Source organism: Poecilia reticulata, linkage group LG1, assembly GCF_000633615.1.
Source record: "Poecilia reticulata strain Guanapo linkage group LG1, Guppy_female_1.0+MT, whole genome shotgun sequence".
Taxonomy (NCBI): Eukaryota; Metazoa; Chordata; class Actinopteri; order Cyprinodontiformes; family Poeciliidae; genus Poecilia; species Poecilia reticulata.
This window is the reverse complement of record NC_024331.1, coordinates 4,484,741-4,505,473: the sequence shown is the minus strand read 5'-3', so window position 1 is coordinate 4,505,473 and position 20,733 is coordinate 4,484,741. Positions and strand designations below refer to the sequence as shown.

The 20,733-nt window shown below is 38.9% G+C and overlaps 1 protein-coding gene and 1 long non-coding RNA gene across 4 annotated transcripts in view; one reads left to right on the top strand and one right to left on the bottom strand.

Moving 5' to 3' along the window:
* Nucleotides 1-20,733, bottom strand: part of elfn2a (extracellular leucine-rich repeat and fibronectin type III domain containing 2a) — a 201,963-nt gene that overhangs the window by 161,544 nt on the left and 19,686 nt on the right. The window lies entirely within an intron of this gene.
* On the top strand, nt 7,933-9,007 carry LOC108166587 (uncharacterized). The gene is made up of 2 exons (XR_001776942.1): nt 7,933-8,811; nt 8,890-9,007. It is a non-coding gene; the product is annotated as an uncharacterized LOC108166587 (long non-coding RNA).

Genomic DNA, 20,733 nt, shown 5'->3' with positions numbered 1-20,733 from the left:
GTGTGCGTGTGTGTGTGTGTGTGGTCGATGGCTAAGCCAGAACCGCGTAAATGTTTAATTCTAGGTTTGGAACCGAATGAGCTCTGACTGACTAAAGAGATTAGCTGCCCTTTCTACAAACATGTCCACATATATTATATATAAATCTGCCCATATTGTACACTTCACTACACACACTTTGCATAAAATTACATTTTATGTCACAAAATTCCAAGTCTCTTCTGTGGTTGAGTGCAAATATTGTGTTGGCGGATGGCTTGGTTTGATGAAAGTTAAATCCTTTCTGCTCTTTGTGAATATTTGCATACCGTGTTGCTTCTTTGTGCAAATGAAAGTGGGAGTGCGTGGCTCCTTCTTTGCCTTTCCAATTCATTGGCTACAGATGCCACTCAGTTGTATTTACTGAAACCGACAGTCCCTCCATCCTACAGTTCCATCTATACATATTTGTTCATATAAAAGTATTTATTGACCTTGGATTGTTCTCTCCTCCCTTACTTCTTTTCTTCACTTACCTGGGAAATGCTAACCAGGWATTACTTTGGGACATAAGCAAACCCACTGGATTAGCTTGATCTATCTTCCTCAGGGAAACTGTTATATATTTATGTAAACAAAATGAAATCCATGTGGAAAAGGTGAAATTCACAGAATTAGCTGATATTGGTGATAAGGGAAGGATATACAGTAATTTCTGTACTGTTTTGGCCTCTGCAGCTCCTGTCCGCTGTTCCCTGGTTACACGGGACTCAGCTCTGCGTCTGCTCGATTCTCCTCTCCACACAGACAGAATAAATCAGTCAGCCACAGTGAAAAACACTCGTAGACATCAACAACTTCCCCTAAAAATAAATAACTTGAAGCTTAGTGCAAGGTTCATGGCAAGCAAGTTTGCCATGAACCGGGAGAAAACTGTTCTGTAAGTTTGGAGCCACAAATATCCACTACTCAGAAGCAGAAAAGATAGCTGGAAAAGTTAGCTAAGAACATATAGCATGCAGAAGCTTCTGCCAGTCGTAGCTAGCAAGCTTCTGTATATTTGAGAAGCTAGCTTAAACAGAGAGTGAGCTTCTATGTTTCTAGAAGAGCTTCAAAAGCTAGCTCCTTTAAGAAGGTAGCAGTCTTTTCAGGGTTTTTTTTTCCATTCACACCATAATTACATACTTTTTGGTTTATTAAATATGGCTAAAATTAAATTAAGAAAAATAGAAAAAGTGGAATTTGGAGAAAAAAAATTAAATGGATTTTATGGGGCCCTACCTTTAGTTCTGCCATCCGCTGACATTTTTTTATGACACGCGCTACCTACCTAAGCCTTGTTATTTCTTACAGACCATGTGCGTGCTTTCATTAAAACACCAAATGGTTCGAGGAGCACATTTCATTCAGCGTGTTGACTTGGCCTCCAAGTTTCCTAGATCTTAATATAACGGGGCGTCTGTGGGATGTGCTGGACAAACATCCTTCATCCTTCGCCGTTTCCTCCTCCAATCTCAGATTTCATCCCGTTTTATCTCCTCTCTCAGCTCCAGYTCTCCTTTCTCCACTTTGTGGTTTTCACTAGTGTTCCGTTCTCCCTCCTCATCTCTCTGCCTGAGTTTATATCCCAATTCGTCTTCCTTTTCTCTCCTTTTTTTTTATCTCCCTCCATCTTCTACTTCCTCATTCCGTTACACTCGGCAGATTTCTCAATCTCAAGCTCTATCTTAAATCTCAGAAATCATCCGTTCGCAGCCTGCCCTCACCCACACCCTGCCCCAGCCCTCTTCCTCACTCTTACTTGCTACTCCTCGTCCCCTCCGCCCCATATATTCGCAGATGTACATATTTATACTCTCAACTCCTCATACGCATTCAGCCGCTCTTCATCTCTCCTTCTCRTTCTCCCTTTTCCTCCTTGGTACCAGTATTTCATGCGTGAATAATCCGCGCTGGTATAATCCTTTTTAGCCATTCTACCCTGTAGCCTAATGAGCCTATAGCACTCTTACACTGTCTCTCTTTTCTCACACAAGCRCACACAAACACGCGTGCGCAGCGGTTATCAGTATGCATAAGAACATTAATACCACCTTAACAGGATTTATCTCACTTTTTGATGCCTCCCCTCTTTTTATTTATTTTTTTTTACGGTCGCGGCTCCCTTCAAACCGACAGCTTCCCTCACCCGTTCTTTAATCATCCCGTGATTAGCATACCATCTTCACCAGAAATAAAGGTAAGACGGCTTAAGGGCGAACCCACGCTGTCACATGCTGGTAATAAGCTGGAGATAAGTGGTACACGCCCGTCGTTTTATCACATGTTTGTGAAAACAACAAATGGAAATGTTCCTGAAATGCTAATGCGGGCAATACCTACAAAAAAAAAAAAAAAAAAGAAAAAAACGGCTAAGCAGTTTTCTAAAAGTTTTCTTTTTTTAATTACAGTTAAGCCCAAAATCTTAGATCTAAATGATTTTCATTCAATCAAGCAGTGTGCATCTTATTAATGATTAAAAGGGGAATCTCTCAGAACATAAAAAAAAATAAAACTATGGATTTTGAAATAAGATTTTTTTATATATATTATATACATAGGGGTCATTAAGAGCAGCCCAACACCATTAACAGCTACTGTTAAGACACAGCCTAATGGAGAAACATTGTAGTGATGACATGCTGAAGGCGGAGTCTTATACAGAGCAGGAGCTTCTTAAAGAGACAGAGGCCCAATTTCAAATGGCACAACTAGTGTTGATTTCTTTAAATCAGTACCAGTATTGAAAAATGTTAGACATGTTTATTATTATTATTATTATTATTATTATTATTATTATTATTATTATTATTATTATTATTATTATTATTATTATTATTATTATTATTATTATTATTATTATAATATTTTCTTCKATGTACACTTATGTAGAACAGCACGTTGCAGTTGTAGGGCGTGTTTCGTTTTTGAACATTGTTGAAAGAAATTCTCCACGTTTAATAAAACATGGATCGGAGCGGTGCGGGCACGCAGCGTGTTTGAGAGTTTAAAATATCAATATCAGCCCCATTTCCCTGATTAATTATGCTGTTTTTCTCCTGCGGTCCATCATGTTCAAAGTGCTGCGCCGTCCTCTTTGGAAAGCAAAGTAGGACAGAAGGTTCACCATTTGTCTCTGTCTCCACTTATCTCACTCATTCTTCTAATCAGTCTGTCATCGCCAACCTTCCCGTTGTCTCCCCTTCACCTCACCCATTCATTTTTTTTTTTTGGATCCCTCTTGTTTTCGACTCCCACCCCGACTCCATCAGTCAGTMTGCACCTCCATCTGCTCAGTCACTTCTCAGTGTAAGGTCTACTGCCAGACATTTGACAGCTATATAAATTTTAAATGCGGAGTGCATTTACAACCAGGTAATTAGCCGAAAGGTGCCGCAAAAACTTTCTCGTGACCTTTGATGGCAGATTACCAGAATTGCTAAAACTCTGAGTTAATTTGCAGGAGAGCAGCGACTCACACCTTCAGCAAACCTTCATACGGGGCCAAACTTGATAAGGAACGTGGGAAATTGTTAACGTGATACAGGCTTTTAGACACAAAGTTGCATAGGATGGTAAAGAGATAGGATTTTATTTTCTAATAAGACTATGAAAAGTGTTTCATGCATTTTTCAGCATTGATAACTAGGCCTGTTGCAATAAATCAATTAATCGCGCAATAAATTAAATAACAATAATTTTCATTAGCATGATTTATCATTTTTCTTTCTGGATGACAAAACCCTTCAGTCTGGAGCTTTGGTCTCAACTCAACCGTTTTTTTTTGAAGGACAATTTTGGTTAGAGATACTTCAGAATTCATTCTGATTGTTGTTTTGTTGATTTATTTTGGATATTTAAAATGTCTCCCAGTTCCAGTGTTAGATATTCGATATAATTTAACTGTGACAAAGGGATTTTTACCGATTGTTCTCCATCCAGTCCAACCAACTGTGAGCCTTTCTTAAGAAACGTAAGAATCCTGAAAGATTTCAACCGCGTGTATGTTCCTTCTAATGAATAAAATCCCAATAAAATACATCGGTTAAAAAAAAAAAAAAAGAAAGTGAAAACATTTGCAAGGTACCGTACGTTGTCATTTTGAGTCTGTAAAAATCTCAACGGTAGACATTGTGAGTAACACGTTCCGATGTTACACGTTCCTCGCTGTGAATAATCGTTGCTGTTTAGAATCATATTGTTACTTATCTCACTATCAAAGCAATGAGGTCTCTGAAAACTTGATTATTAGGATGATAGTGATGCAAGTGAAGCAAGCAGCAGTGTGACTAAATCTTTGTTGCCTGGTAATTGCAGTCTGTGGAGCGACAGAATGAGAACATGGTTTTGTGGTCTTTAGAGGGAGTGCAGGTGGGCTGCGTCTTTGCATATGAAAAGTGTCGGAGGGGGGGAATCTGCAGATTCATCGAGAAAACATTGTGCACGGAACGGAGCAAAGGATGGGATAAAAACGCTTTGCCCAACTTTATGGTTGATGGAAGTTTCCATGTGAAAAAGAAAAACCACATTGGGAAACATGAAAACGGTAACAGAAGACATACGTTAAAGACCTGACCAAGAGGGAGCGGTTGCCTCCTTTGGAGCCAACTTTGACGTCTAGTCTGCCAGAAAGATATCGAAGCTGGCTCAAGAAGGTCAATTAATTAGGCTCTGGGAGGGATGAAGGAGTGGGAGTGTAAGGGTGAGAGTTAAGGGGAGGAAAAAATCTCAGCGAGACAAATCAGCTGAGGAACCTGCGGGCGTGGGTGTGAGAGTTCACCGGCTCGCGTGTGTCTTCGTGATTAGTTTATTGCCGAAGCAGTAAAGGAGACCAGTTGGGGAGCAATAACAAACACGAGGGAAATCAAACAGGAGAAACTGCAACTCTCACTAAACATTGCGTTAAGCGGGGTTTGGTGTCTGCTCTCTGTTTGAGCTGCACAGCTGAGAAATAGTAATCATTTTTTTTAAGGCCAAATGGTATTTAACTGCATGGCAGCAGCTGGTGAGAAGAGGAGTTACTCAGTAGTGAAATGAGACAACAGAAGGTTTACTCGGCTGTCTCTGGAGGCACATATAGGCTGCTGGCTTTGGATCAAATCGCTGTGGCTTCTTTTTCTCCATCGCCCGCCTAATCCGGAGCCGTATTTTGTCCCAGGCTTTTAATAAAGAAGGAAACCCCAGAGGGTGTTGATTGAAATGTTGTTTATAACCGTATTACATTCAAACCCAAGAGTTCATTAATCATCCAACCTTTGCTGTCCATTTCTGTATAACTATGTCTCAGAGTTAATCTCTAAAACGAAAACTCCTCGTTTATCTGACGGCTAGAAACTTGAGCAACTCAGAGGGAAAAAGGTGTTTTTTTTGTTTGTTTTTTTAACGAAGTAAACAGCTGCTGCTGTGTGTCTGGGCATCAGAAACACAATTAGGAGCACAAATAATAAAGAACATAAACAGCTTAACTTACAGAAACTAGAAACTCTTTAACCCAATTACATGACAAGACACTTAAGTTGATTCTGCTGTGTGTGAAATTATAAAACAAGTTTACAAGCAACACAAAAAATACTATTTATTTTGAAATGATTTTTCAAGTTTCACAAGTTGAATGCACCCTATATCTGTAGAATATTGAAAAAAGTAAATGTCGCAACAGATTAGCAGTATCTGTACTTTGACATGACATCCAAGATGGGTTGAAAAGAGAAACACAGGCCAATCAGGTTTATGGTGAACATGTGGTTTATTTGTGCTTTCTGCCTATTATCTCTGCTTACATTTAATCAACAATACAGATACTTTCTTTGCCCGATGTGTGCTGAGAAATAGGATCCAACACGGTGCAGTGCCAGTCATCCACCCTGCCTGAGGTCAGAGTTTAAAATGTGTTCGTCTTCTCCTGTGGGGTTATGTGTTCATATTTGTTATCAGTCTCTGCCACCGCATAGCTTTTTATGCTGTCGCTCACCAACTACACCACCATTTTTGAATAAGTCATAAGCCTAAAAAAAAAACAAAAAAAAACATTTCCATATTCTAACAGTGTTCAGAAAATCGAGCTGGTAGAAAGGAGGGTGGCTGGAAGGTTGGACCAGTGAGCCCTGAAAGGTATATAAAAGTGAAATGCAGAGGACAAAGAGAAGAACTGTAATAAAAAAAAAGGTGCATGGTTAAATTGGAAAAGAATCAGGTGCAATATGTGGGCAAATCGAGAAAAGGGAATGGTATAGATTTCTTTGTAATGTGTGTGTGCGGAAATGGAGACGCAGAAAATGAGAGGAGAGAAGTTCATGACTGAACGAGCATACACAGCATTTTACTAAAGCCCTTTATATATATGTGTCTTGAGATTTCCTTTCAATATTACCTTATTGGAGCTCAGAGATGTTCAATGTGTGCATCAAATGTCAAAAATTGAGATAATTTACATTTAAAGTGAGTGACACAAAAAGGTGATGTATCAAGAAACCCAGGCCCTGTTTCACAAAAATACTTTAAAATACTTAAATGTGATGAGGAATTTGATTGAGGGCCGGCAATAAGTTAATAAAAATGTCTAAAAATCCTTCTTTTCTGTCGCTTTTGATTTTTAAATGAATGTCACTGGGAGCAAACAGAAATCCATGGAAACTCCGAAGCAGAGAGGATCTCGATACACACGGGAGCCGGAAAATATGCAAAATGCCAAGGTGGTATTCCTCCACGGAGCTCAGTCAATAAAAAATAAAAAATAAATTAAAATCAACCAGCCAGATCATGTTTGTTTACTGTTGAAAATGTCAGTGCCTGTGGCTATAGGCAAACAAACCATGGCGTATAGAGCCACATGCGGCTGAGATTTAATGTTAAATGTTTCTGTGAAAGCTTAGGGAAAAATCTCAAATCAGATCAGTAGCTTTTTATCTTTAATTGGAAAGTTTGGGGGTTTCTTTTACTTATGAACGTTAGCTCCCTGCCCTCTTCTTTTATACTAATTTGTCAAAATCAGTCCAAACTAATAAACACTGATTTAAAAAAAAAAATCATAAATGCATGAAGAAAACCTTACATATCACCTCAAAGAGTTAATCAAAAATGTCATCATTAAATCAGTAATGTAAAAATTATCCAAATCACACATAACTCTTACTAATTCTCAGCTCTCTGCTGCCATGTTGTGAATGTTCAACCAGTAATTTGACCGTCCAATTAGAGGCGGTTAGAAAGCTATTCTTTTGACAGAGTGCCAAGATGTAGGACAACCTTACAGCAACTTATTCTTTTTTCTTGTCACTATGGTGAATACTGAGCTGAACATTATTTTTGCCTCTTAATTTCTATATTTCTTGCCAACCGTAATAACGCTACAGCTGATTAGCAAATGTGTCATAAGCAAATTAAAGTTTTCATCTTATTAGAAAGTCACTTCCTTCAAAAGACAATTTTTTCCCCCCTGCATTTAACTTTTTTGGACATCATTGAAAAAGCCTAATTTATTATTAGTATGAGTATTATTTGAGTGTTACTTGAATGTTTGTATTCTCATTTCTGAGCAGGCAGAGAGAAAACATCTATAATCTAAAAGCGTTATCTCCGTTTGCTTTGGCGTTCAGACTAATATTTACCCAACTCTGTGAGTTTCAGGTGGACACAATCATTCCTCACCTCACACCCCTCAGTGTGGAAAAGCTGCACCAGCTGCACCTGTTGACCCGCGCCGCAGCGCAACAGCATCAGCGGGAATCAGGGTCATTATTCTCAGGGAAGCTTAATGGAGAAAGGCACGACTCAAACACCACCTGGGTTAAGAGTTCGGTTTCCCTCTGCGGCCGGCCCGCATTACCATTCTGTAAGCCACTGTGAAATTGGAAGGTCCTCTGGACCAAAACCCGAGACGGACGAGACTCTGGAAGCGCGGTGCAACGGGACAGACAGGGAGGGTTTGGGGGGGGAATGTGCGACGTGGCAGGCGGCACATCTGCGAAATGCAAACGTCGAATCTGGATTTACTTACAATCCACTGGTTACATCAACAAGTGGACAGTGATATTGGTTTGATTTTTGGCTCTAGTTTCCTTTATTTGAAACTGCTAAGACGGAAAAGTAGGTAAAGAGAGACGGAAGACGTGCGGCAAAGGTCATCAGGCCGGGAATCGAACCTGCGACGGCCACGTCAAGGACTGAGGCTTTAACCCCTGCACAGCCACAGCAGCTCCTGCCTGTCATTTTGTTGACTCTGATTTTGTTGCTCGTTATTGTCATGTTTCTGGCCCGTCTGCCTGCTATGTTTCTCTCCTCTGTACTCCTCATCAAGCTCATCTGGTTCACCTGCATGCTGCTGCGCTGGAGCACAATCAGACTCATGCCTTCCACCTGTTCACCAGCAGTTATATTCAGCTCTCAGGCAGGCAGACGGTGCCAGATTTTTGAAAGCCACCGAGTGAGTAGATATCCAGCGTTCTTCCTGACCTGACCACGATCACGAACACATTTTTGACCCTTGGATTTTCCTGCCTTGCCTTGCCCACGTCGGATTCTTCACTGGCTTCTGTTTTTTGGTCTCGACCCTGTTTCTGCCTTTTGACCTCTGCCTCCTGCCTCGCCCTTGGATATTGTCTGCCTGAGATTGCCTGCTAGTACTGGACCCTTTTTCCGTGACCTGACCACTGCTCTTCGCCCAACCCTCAGATACGTTTGTCTGGTCCTGCCTGCCCTAAACCCTGTGCCTCCCAGTCCTGTCCTTCCCTAGGTGTGCCACTTGTCTCTTCCACTGTGCTACCTGGATCCCTCATCCCCCACAACACCAGGAAGGTTAGTGATCTTTTCCCTTACAGACTTTTGGCCTTCCCCTCCTACCTACAACCCTCTAACCTGTTTCTCTGTCCTCAGAGGTTCCTGTTCCTTGCTCGTGGTTCCCCGTCCCTATACCTGGTCCTCAATAAAGACCTTATTGATTTTTACTTTGTGTCTGACTGAAATTTCGGGTCCTCAGGTCTGAACATTACAGTTATGCTGGTTTTGGATGTTATATGGATATTTTCCACCACCTATTTCTATTTTAATCAAAGTTTTTCCACATTTACATGAAACAGTGAATTTCAGTTTGTTTTTCGTCTCTAAAATGTGAAATTATCACAGAAGAAATTAATAAATGTCAAACACCTAACATTTTTGGTCTAGTAGAGAGTGAAAACAACTTGATACACTTGACATAAGACAAAACTAACTTACAAGTAACTTTTCAGAAAGATGTAGGGGCTTCTTTTACATCAATAATTTCTTAATATTGGTGGAAAAGTACTGGTTCAATTGGCAGATTATTTCACTTTTCCCCATGTTGTAAGTGAAATCTATTTTTTTCATCAATATTAAGGAATTATTCACTTAAAACAGTTTCCTATATCTGGTGCAAGATAAAAGTAAACTTTTATCTTGCACCAGACACTAGACAAAAATAATGTGTGTTTTTGCGCTTCATTTAATAATTAATGTTTCATTGAGGAGTAAAGGTCTGCTTGTCCCACATGTCAAATTATAACCTCCTATCAACTTCCTTTATCTTCACAATTATGGGCTACTTTGTTTTTGTATGAAGCCCATTATAAAGGCGTTAGGTTTTGTTGTCGTAACAAGGTAAAATGTGGAAAAGTTCAAAGGTTATGAGCAATTCTGTAAGGCACAGTAGTTCGGTGTCAATCTGTGACTAACCTTTTATTATCCTGCTGAAATGAGCAAATAACACTCAGACGTTCGTTTTCTATCTCTGCTCAGCAGAATATCATCTTTTGTCCTGAATCCAGGTGGTGTGCAGCGGGTTCATTGTTGTTGACGTTTGTTGAAAACAATCGTCCGTATTAGCGGAAATTATCACAGTAAACACAGAGAGCCGTGTGATTAAACTGAAATGGCACAGTGCTAAGGGAAAAAAAACACAGCAATGAGATGAAGCACATTAAAATACCATTGTGGAGAAAAACAAAATGATAATTTTTGTTTTCTAATATACACATACACAGGGCCGTGCAGAGACCACTAAAGGGGCAGGTGCTCAAAAAAAAGGGCACATCTAACTGCATTCTAGGACAGAATATTAACAAAGCCACTCAGCTTTCAGAGTTAATAAACAATGATAAATTACAAAAATGTGAGATATACAATCAAAGCTAAGGAAAACCTCTATATAGAGCATACAACTATGCATATGTAAGATATTTTATTAGTAATCTCTTTCTGCAGGTCTGTTTTGTAATAGGAAAGTATTGCAATATTCAAACCTGCAATTTAGCAAGATATGTAAATCAGAGCTGGACCACCAGACATATTTTGTCTTTACTGAATTACACTATTAAAAATATAAACAAGGGCACAAAGCAACCTTTTAGTGACTGTAATCTATAAAACAAAGAGCTGCCTGTTTGCTGCACTTGCAGTGGAGATGCAGATGGTCCATTCAGGAAGCAGAGCTGCATCAAACTTTAAGGTGGAACTGCAGGAAAAAGAAAAAAAAAACAAAAAAAAAGCAAAAATTGAATTGTTAATGCATATCACCATGAGAAAGGCCTACTGAGTTTTGCTTAAAAACTTTTTTCTCACATGACGTCGTGGGCAGGGCCCAAAATCGCAACAAAATATTTCTGATGTGTGCAAATAAAAGTTTATGTTTGGCAAATAACTTTTTTTTAAGTTCACGAGACAAAAATGAGTTAATTTAGAAAGCAGTTATTTAAACAAAACATTTTGTTTTTAAAAATGAAATCATTACAATTCCAAAAGTTTTGATTACAATTTTATTTTACTTAACTGAGGTAAAAAAAAAATTTCATTGAATAATTGGGAAAAAAATAAACAAATAACTCTGTGAACCAGACCCTAAACTTACTTAAAGTCTGGATTGAGTTTTTTCCCCTTCATAAATGTCACTTTTATTACATTCATTATATCTATCATGGTAATTCAGGGTGAGTTATTTTTTATTCTAAATGAATATCCTTGTTGGACTTTTATTTAAGTGCTATTTTCCTTCAAGATACATTTACCTAACGCTAGAATAAATGAAATGTACATTATGCAGCAAAGGAAATTAGAAGATCTGACACATATCCATTATGGAGATGATCGGTTTTGGACGGGCGATGTGCCCTTATTGCATAATAAATACTAAAGAATGACTGATATCATTAACGATACAGGAAAGAAGCTTTTAGTTATCTTGCTTTGCTAGCAGAATCGTTAGCTAGCAGCTAGCTAGTAGCACAACAACAACAGCCTAATGTCTGTATGATAAAAACACTGAATCGATAGATAAGAACAGTTTCTCCTCACCTGGCTGCCTCCTCCCGCTCAGTAGTTCTTCAGAGAAAGGCAGACGCAGAGGCCTGTCAGTGTCTGTTGTATTTCATTACCTCTCTGCTTAAACCGCGACTCTGAGCTGAAGCAGAAACGATACTTCAACGTTTCTGTTATCTGACAAGTAGCAAGTCTACTGCACTTTATTCACCAAAAACGTTTTTTTTTAATTCACCAAAAACTGTTCTGTAATCTGGAACGTTCGCTACGTTTAGCTCCAGTTAGCCGCTTTATCTCACTGCGGAGAGGCAACTGCGTCATGCGTCACGGGCAAAAGGTCAAAGGTAACAAGGTGACTGGAGGGCTTATTATGTTGTACAAAAAAAACCCAACAAAAAATAATAATAATAATTTTAGTACATGTTATTATGTGTCAGAAGACTGCTTAGAAAATAATAATACCAAAAAAATAAATAAAAATAATAATTTTAAAAAATGACCAAAAGGGCACTTGGGGACAAGGAGCAAAAGAGGCAGGTGCTCAAGCACCCCCAGTCTGCCCCCCCTGCACGTGCCTGCACACACAATAGCCTCTTTCATTTTAGATAAGTTGGTTCTTTCTAATCTGATAATGCGTAGATTGACCGTACATCAGATTAATTTAAACCAAACACTCATTCTGTGAAAACCTAAGAGGCTTTTTAGAGAATATTTGGGAACAATTACCAAGATGAAGACATTAAGGACAGAGCAAGAATTTAAAGTTTTGAACTGTAACTTTCTCATCAATCAACATTCAAGTAGTCAGTGAAAACTTTAAAAGTTTTGGTAAAACCGCAAACTTTCTGAGAAATGATCATCAACCAAAATGATGTTATTAAAGGGGCAGTGTTAAGGAAAATCAACTTCTTTGTCTTGATCCTTTCATGCATGTTTGAGAAATCCTTTAATCTTTAAGCGCCTTGGTGGACCTAGCTCCGCCTTCGAGGATAAAGCTCCTCCTCTCAGTCCACCCAGGCGTTTTGTACAGCTGAACGGTTGCCACGGGAGATTAAAGGATTTCTCAAACATCCATGAAAGAGTCAAAGCAACACTCCAGGTATGTTTATAATGAGGGAATAACATTATAAAAAAGAACTCAAGAAAGTGGATTTTACATAACACTGCCCCTTTAACAGCCATTGTTGAAGGTCCAAAGAGCTGCTCGTGGCTCCGGAGCCACAGGTTGCAGACCTCTGCTCTAAAGCCATGAAGATCCACAACCAGACAGGAGAGTGGCAGTCAGACTTCACTCAGATTTTTCTTCCAGATTCTGACTTGGCTCGGCCACTCCTCTGCCTTTGTCACCGTTTCTCTGAGTCCTCTGAGAGGAATGTCACAGCTTCTAATGGGCACAGATGGTACGACGCCACGAGCCAAGTAATGTGTTAATATGCAAGTCTGTTGCTGAACTCCTTTCAAAGGCATTATGTCAACACGGCGGTTCACCGTTTCTTGACACTCAAAAACAGAAATCATCAAAATTCTATTCAGGGCTGTCTCTTACGTCTGGAATCTGACTCTTAAAGGGGCAGTGTTATGTAGGATCGACTTTTGTTTTAGCTTTAGGTCGTGCCATAATGTCATTCCCTCATCAAAAACAGACCTGGAGTGTCACTTTGATTCTTTCATGCATGTTTGAGAAATCCTTTAATCTCCCATGGCAACCATTCAGCTGGAAGGAACTAGCTCCACCTTCAAGACGAAGCTGTAGTTTCCAAGCTTCTGAACTTCACAGAGCAGCCCTCCCCTGCGACTTCCCCTCTCAGCTCCTTCAGACTAGCCAGCAGCAATTCATTACAACTGTGCGTCTGCTGAATTCATTATAGGAGCTACTTCTCAGAGCAACGCTGGTAAAAATGTCATTAAAGAAGTAATAGAGGAGACATGTTGTGATGACATCCTGAAGGCCGAGTTTCAGAAAGAGCAGGAGTTTCTTAAACAGACAGAGACATTTAAATTACAAAATTACATTTCTTTTAAGCCATATTTGATATATAGAACAATTCTATAACAACTAAAGGGAACATACTTACTTGGTTGTGCAATGAAAAGGATCAATGTGCCTGGAAAACACATAACACTGCCCCTTTAAGACTTAATCCTGCCTTCTAACATCTGAAATCTCAGCAGCTTCTTGTGTTCAGGCGTTCTTCCGTGTAAAGGCTCCGATTCCAGAACGAAGCAATTTATCCCCGGATGTGTGTCATAAAAACTGCGAATAAAAATGTTAAATGTAATTGAACACGCCAACACCTTCACATGACTGACACAAGCTGTTTGTCTATGTCCACCTGACGGTTTGTTAGTCCTGCACTGTAGCAAGATAAGCAAGAGGGAATAAATGATTTGTGTGTGTCCGCGCGTGTGTGTCTTTTTGTGTGTTCCTGGGTAAATGCATGTTTCCTGTCAGCCCATCTGAGAGAACGCCGTGAACCTTTCTGTCACTCTACATCTGCCCACTTGCCACATGCTTGCTAACAAGGACCTAGCTCCTCGCAGGCTAATATTCTACCTGCCCGTCACACAAATAGCCACACACACACACACACACCCATAGCATATAAACTAGGCGGCAGCCAGGCTGCTTTTTGCCGAACTGAGCAGGACTGACTAATCAGCGTGACTCAGATATCTCTGTGGGTCCAAGACCTGGCCGGATGCTTAATGCAGGATGTCAGAAAGTGCCCACACACTCACAAGGAGGTGAAACCTTCCTGGCGCTCCGTGTGTGTGTGAGAGTGTGTGTGCGTCTTCCAACTGTGGTGTCGTTAGAGTCACACTGAGTTTGCCTCTGTCAATAATAGCGTTGAAATAAAGGCGGTGGCGGTGGCGGCTCGGCACGTTTGGCTGTTGCTGCTGCTGTTGTGTTACCATGTGGGCTTAGGTGCTGCAACAGTTAAAACTGTGTCAATGTTAGATATTATCTTCAGCGATGCTCAAAGGACGACGGAGGCTCAGAGAGAATACAGAAAATAAAAGAGCAGAATTGATAAGATGAGAAGAAACTAGAAGGATTTTGTGATCACTTCACTCCTGCACACCTTTGAAGTTTTTGAGATTTTTTTTGTTTTTTAACGGAAAAACTTGGAAGTTTGTTTGGAATAAATTGGGAACAGAATCACTAATATTACATTATACCCATTATGTTCTATAAATCTACAAAAAATAATGTCCAATTATTTTAACTTTCTAAATTATTTTCCTTTTATAATTCATGATGAAGAAGAAACGAGCAGAGACACTATGATTAAAAATATACATGAAATGGTCTTTTTACCATGTGGAACAAGACAACATATGAATAGAAAAATATAGTTGGGAATTGTTAAATTAACACAGAAAATTTAATTAGAAAGAAAATATTACTTAAAATGATGGAGTGACAGTTTGGCCCACCCAATAAAAAACTGCGCTCATATTGGCAATACCACATCAAGTTAAAGCTCAATCTGGCCCTGTCATCTAATGACTCTTACATAAAATTACTTACATTTTGTACGAAATGTTTCAGTAAATAATTTGCTGGATTAAATCAATAACTTTTGGATGACTGATTCCCAAGGATGATAGATTTATTTTTTTGTTTTGGACTTTATAACAGGGCAACCTAAACATATTACACTCACAAGATGGCGACCTAAAAAGTAGTATACTTTCAAGATGGCTGCCTCAATGAGAGTAAAAGAAGCTAGCATGTTGCTATTGCTATTTTAGGAATCCCTTCAAGTCCAACATGTGCTTTTTTTGTGGATGTAGTTCAGCACCAACCAGAGAGATGCCGATCACCCAGGAACAAGCAAAGTTAAAGTAGAGAACGACACCATTTTGTTTTTTTCAGTATTTTCAGTTTGGATTTAAAAAATGCAGACTGAGTTCAGTGGGCACTTTTATCTGAGTGCATGTACGTGACGGATTCTACTTCAGCTTGAAATGCTACATTTAGCAACTTATTACAAATATGGTTAAATAGATATTGCACAAATTGCTTTCAAGGTGATTTATTGGAGAGCGAGCCATAGGCAGCTAAGTAAGGATCGGAAAATAAAATGCTTTTGGCAACGGGAACAAACTTTTTAAAAAAAATGGATTTAGACCTCTAAGCGACTCACGCAGACTATTTAGCATCAGACGAAGACATTATCTGTAACAGCAAGATGTGCACTAATAGCACATCAAACTCTGGGAGATCTTTTTTTTTTCTTCACTACATCAGTTCCAAAATATGAGATTGCATTTCACAGTTGCAGCGCGGCTCTATTCATCTCCATCATAAAGCGGAGGTACGCCACTGAGAAGAGATGAAAACCCTTTAATTTCTCCATATGTTTTCATCCACTGAATTTATTCACTGGAAACATATTTTCACACCAAAAAGCTGTGAGGAAAACTGGATTTTAAACAAAACAGTGAGAAATGTGTACTGGTTTAGGTGAAAAAACAACAACAATGGATCTGATATGAAACTTTTCTCCATTTAAAAATGCTTAAAAATACACTTAATTACATGTTTGCTTTTTATTTTAAAGTTCCTTTAGATTATTTCAAAAGATGAGCACTAAATGAGGTATTTTCAAAAGTGTGCCTTCCTTTCGAGAAGCAGGTGCAGCATCAGCAGAGCACACAGGTTTCCTCTCCCCTCAGTGTGTTTCCATGTGTGCGTCTCTGGCAGGTACAGATGAGTTAGCGGACCAGTAATAAACTATTTAGCACTGAATACTTAGCGAGCTGCACGCTGCTGAGCACACACGCCTGCTGAATATGAATTCACCAAAGCAACAAATATGCCATCTTGCAGTGCTGGAAAAAAAATAAATAAATAAAATTGGTTCTGGGATAAAATATAGTTTCTGTTTATGTTTTTTTAAGAGTTGAAACAGAATTACACAGGTCATAAAAAGCAAAACCGCTGCACACGTGAGGCTAACCTGACCCTTGTGTTTTTCAATTCTCTGACAACTGAAAAACACAAACTCAAGTGAACTTCTGTTTCAACCAGTGTTTCAGCTGTAACAGTTATATCTTTTTTTTCCTGTTTTTTTTTTTTTTTTGGCAAAGATCTCTATGCAGATGGAGCATAAGTCCATGGAAATTCACCTACGTGCAAACCCACACAAAGCTGAGGGAAAAACACCAGTTCATAAATAGAGATGGAAAAAACACCGCCTCGCAAAACAAAAAAAAACCCCAAAAAAACATTGGATGTAAATACAGCGAACCACTGGAAACAAATCTTAGCTGTCAAATGTGTTTTTCCCCCCCTGATTAATCAGACAGAGGCGGATGTGTGTGTGTGTGTGTGTTACGGGAAAGCGTGCCTTGAGGTGGAATCGAAGCAACATGGAAGACGTTTTTGTTCTCATCATAAACGCATCAACTACTCAAACATTCCCCCCACCACAGAAATCCCTCGTATTCAATCAAACTGGAGTAATTAATATATGTTTTGTGGGTAGTAGCTGTTCTCTTCACCTCTGATCTTTTCCACTTGCTGAAGCTGTGTGTCAGATTTTTCCAAGAAAAGCTGAAAGAGTTTCTACCCGGTGATGAATGCGATGCGTTTTCTGCTTAATGGAGAGTATTTAATTTGTTCTGAAGAGCTTTATGAACTCCTGTAGATAAAAATAATAACTATCCTCTGTCTAATCAAATGCGCGCCTTCTGGCCACGTTAATGACAGATGTGGGACAAATTCCGCAATCACAGCCAAATTGTAATTAGAATAGTACAAAATTCTCCTAAATGAAGACTGTGTCATCACTTAGAGACCCCCGCTCAACTACTTTACAGCATTACTTACACACTAAAATAAAAATACGCAATCATTTGCAAAATGGTCACTAAACAATCTGAAAAATCATAATGAGTAGGGATGCACCAATAAATCAGCAAGCCGATAAATGTGTGTTTGTATAACAACTTTTGAGCTGAACTCAGCATCTTTTATTTTTTCTATGTTCAGCAACATTTCATACCAAAAAACAAAACAAAAATGGAATCGGCAGATTAGGCTTTTTAAATATTGCAGATCGGCCAGAAAACTGCCATCGGTGCAACTCTAATAACTAGATGAAAAACTCTGGAAATCTAATTTCAGTCTAAACACTGTGATCCAGACTCAAAACGAGAAACAAATATACGACCATTTAAAAACAAACAAAACTGAAATAGTTGTGACTATTGTCACAATAACTGTGTATTTAGTTGTTTGTCTACTTTAAAAATTACCTTTAAATTGTCTTTTTCTTTAAAAGTGGAGCAGCTACAAGCACATTTGGACTGGGTGCATCTGTATCTCATGTGTGTCTGCATGTGTGTGTGTGTGCGTGTGCGTGTGTGTGTATGTGTGTTCGGTGGCTCGGCGCTCGCTGCTGGATTTCAGCACCGTGGACAGATGTCTAAAAAGCTGAGCTCATCTGGCCATGAAGGATTCCAGCACCTTGGACGGAGCCAGCGCCTAATTTAGCCGCGTTGCCGAGGAACCTTTCAAAACATCAGCCTTCGTTTATTCATTCTCTCATCCAACTTTCTTTTCTTCCTTTTTTTTCCTCCTCCTCCTCCTTTGAAGGTTCTTGGCCAGTAAAGCCCATTAGGTGAGATGTGGAAAGACACTTTGGACAGGCTACCAGTCCAACGCAGAGATAACACGGACATGCAGACATTCACAGTCATCCCTGAGGCCGTTTAGGAGGTTCAAGTCGACCTGAGCTGGACCGTTTGGAATGTGGGTAGAATCCAAAAAGAAAAAAAAAAAACACATACTTATTCCTCACACACACGTAAGCAGGCACACCGATCTGTCAGAGTTTGAAGTCGCCACTAATTCAAAGCATAAGTAGCAAACTTTCTAAAGAAATCCAATTGCAGCAAATCTTATGACAACATTTTGGTTCAAGCCAGGTTCTGGTTTCACAAAGAACTAACTAACTAACAAAGAACTAACGTGAAAATATTAGAAAGCTTTATTTCTGTAAAAATCAAAGAAAAATTGCACAGCGAAAGGTGAAAGTTTTTAAAGCAGCTTCATCAAAAAGAAAAAGTTTTGATTTTTTTTTAAGACATTGAAACATTTGCTGTTAAGTACCATTTTGAAAGCTGGATGTTAAGCTGGTTTCTTACCTATTATTCTGCGATCATCACTGCTGCATTAAAATGAAAGAGCGGAAGATAAAAGGTCAAATGCTTTGGGGGGCTACAAAATAAAGAACAAAAAATAACATCTTGTTTACGATCAATACAGTGAACACCTTTCGCATTCCATAACAGAAAAAATATAGATAGATCTGTGTTTTAGTTTTCCTTTTGTTTCTCTCTTTCATGCCTACAGTGTTTAATGTCTCAGAAAACTTGGGAAATTGAACATAAAGTTTATATTTATTTATTTGATTCTGTTTGTTTCATCACAATTAAAATCGTACATACAGACGTATATTCACCGTCGTGTTTTGTGTGTTTGAAGGAGGTTCAAGCAGAGGACAGGAACTTGAGAGTAGAAGGTTTAACAAAAGTTAAAAAAAGAAAACTTGAACCAGGTCGATAGGAAATGGGGCGTGGAATAAGTTACAGGCAAAGGAAGAATCCAAAACAGAAGCAACGAGAAACCAGGAGCATAAAAACTGAGGCAGGGGAGGAAAGTGACAGATGAACTAGAAGAGCCAATTAGAGGTGATGCAGAACATTTGTGACAGAGCAAACTGAAGGAGAGAGACTTATCAAGACAAAGGAAACTGAACTGAAAGGATCTGTGAGTCGATGAAACATAAACAAAAACACTAAGAAATGAAACCTAAGGTTTCATTTTAAGCTGACCTATTATATCTAATCCCACATATTTAGTATTTTTACTTGTGACGTCAATCGATTAAAAATTCGATCATATTAATCACACCAGCCCTGTGATTAATCACGATTAATTGTTATGCCTAACTTTGTGAGTTTGAAACATAAATATGTACGTAGTTGTACATATTTAATTATTAGTTGTTTTTTGGTTTTTTTGTAGCAGGAAGCAGGTGATGTATTCTCCCATTGCTCGACAGTAGCTAGTGGAAACTTACTTCATTAAATACTGTATGTTGCAAGTAGTAGAAAACTTGTTCAAATATATTCAATTCTCAGTGTCCTGCCCCGTTTTGATGCCCTGGGCAATTGCCCAAATCAAAAACCTCCAAAGTGTGCATGTTTTCAATAAGCGTTAAATAAAATGTTTTATTGTCTCAAATCAAACATGTCTGAAGATTCTCAGGTTTTCTGGTTTTTATATTCAGGAAGGTTAAAACAAAGTCATTTTATTTTAAATGTTAATTTTAAAAAATGTCCGTCTCTCGGTTCATTTCCTATTGAGGTTACGCGACGAGGCGCCAGTCGCTTCAACCAGCCGAGCCACCGGTGTAATGCATGATGTAAAATTTTGAGCTCGGACGTGAACACGCATCATAGCGACGTGACACGAGAAAGTTGAAACATCCAGAACTCAGTTGAGTCCAGAACTCAGTGAAACGGCTGTGGATTAGGAAACCTTCTGCAGGACAAGGAGAGGATTCTAGGTCAAAACAGACACTTTGATTAGTCTGCATTATGTAATATTAACATGTTCAAATGTTCAAATTAATCACAGACATTGATGCGTTAGCATTGACAGCCCTAATTTTAAGTTAATTTGGTCAAGTTTGGAAGAAATATAAAATCCTCCACTTGGTCATGAAAAGATGTTTTTTTCCATCTGAAAACCTCTCCAGTTTGAAGTATCTGTGGCTTTTCTTAGCATTGAGCTGATTTAAAACACTCACGATTACAGTGTGTTTGTATGAAATTGCTTCGCTGTCATTGACCTTCTAGACGTTTGAGAAGTTTCCCTGCTTGTGCCACACAAGGCGCGATGCGTTTCAGGACACTCTGAAGTGTTGATCGGTTGAGAAGACTTTTCCTCAGGCACTAAAAGGTCGCCAGGTGCTCGACTAAATCATTAACAGAGTCGGAGAACAGCAATTCCTAAATTATGGCAATGGTCATAATGGAAGATTTTCAAGGATATACAATACAAAAGTTTAGAAAAGCTTTAAAAGGGGCATTTAGACCAAAGGAGGCCACAACTGGGAAATGACAAAGTGAGTAAGGCCATGCTAGCACAGTTCATACAAAAACAAAAAGTCTTAAAATGAACATGAATGATTCTGTTTTTCCGGAAGGGGAGATAAACACACATTTCTGAACCGCAGCTAAACATTCTGTTATCTTTATAGTAGTGAAAAAAAAAATCCAAATCAAAGGTAATCTGGTTGTTTTTGTTTTGTTGTTTTGGAATACAATATATAATTTTTTTGTCTTTTCATAGTCTACTTTTCAATGTGTGTGTGGAATTAAGCTCTAGCTTCAGGACAGCTCATATTGACCACACGTCAATTTTTA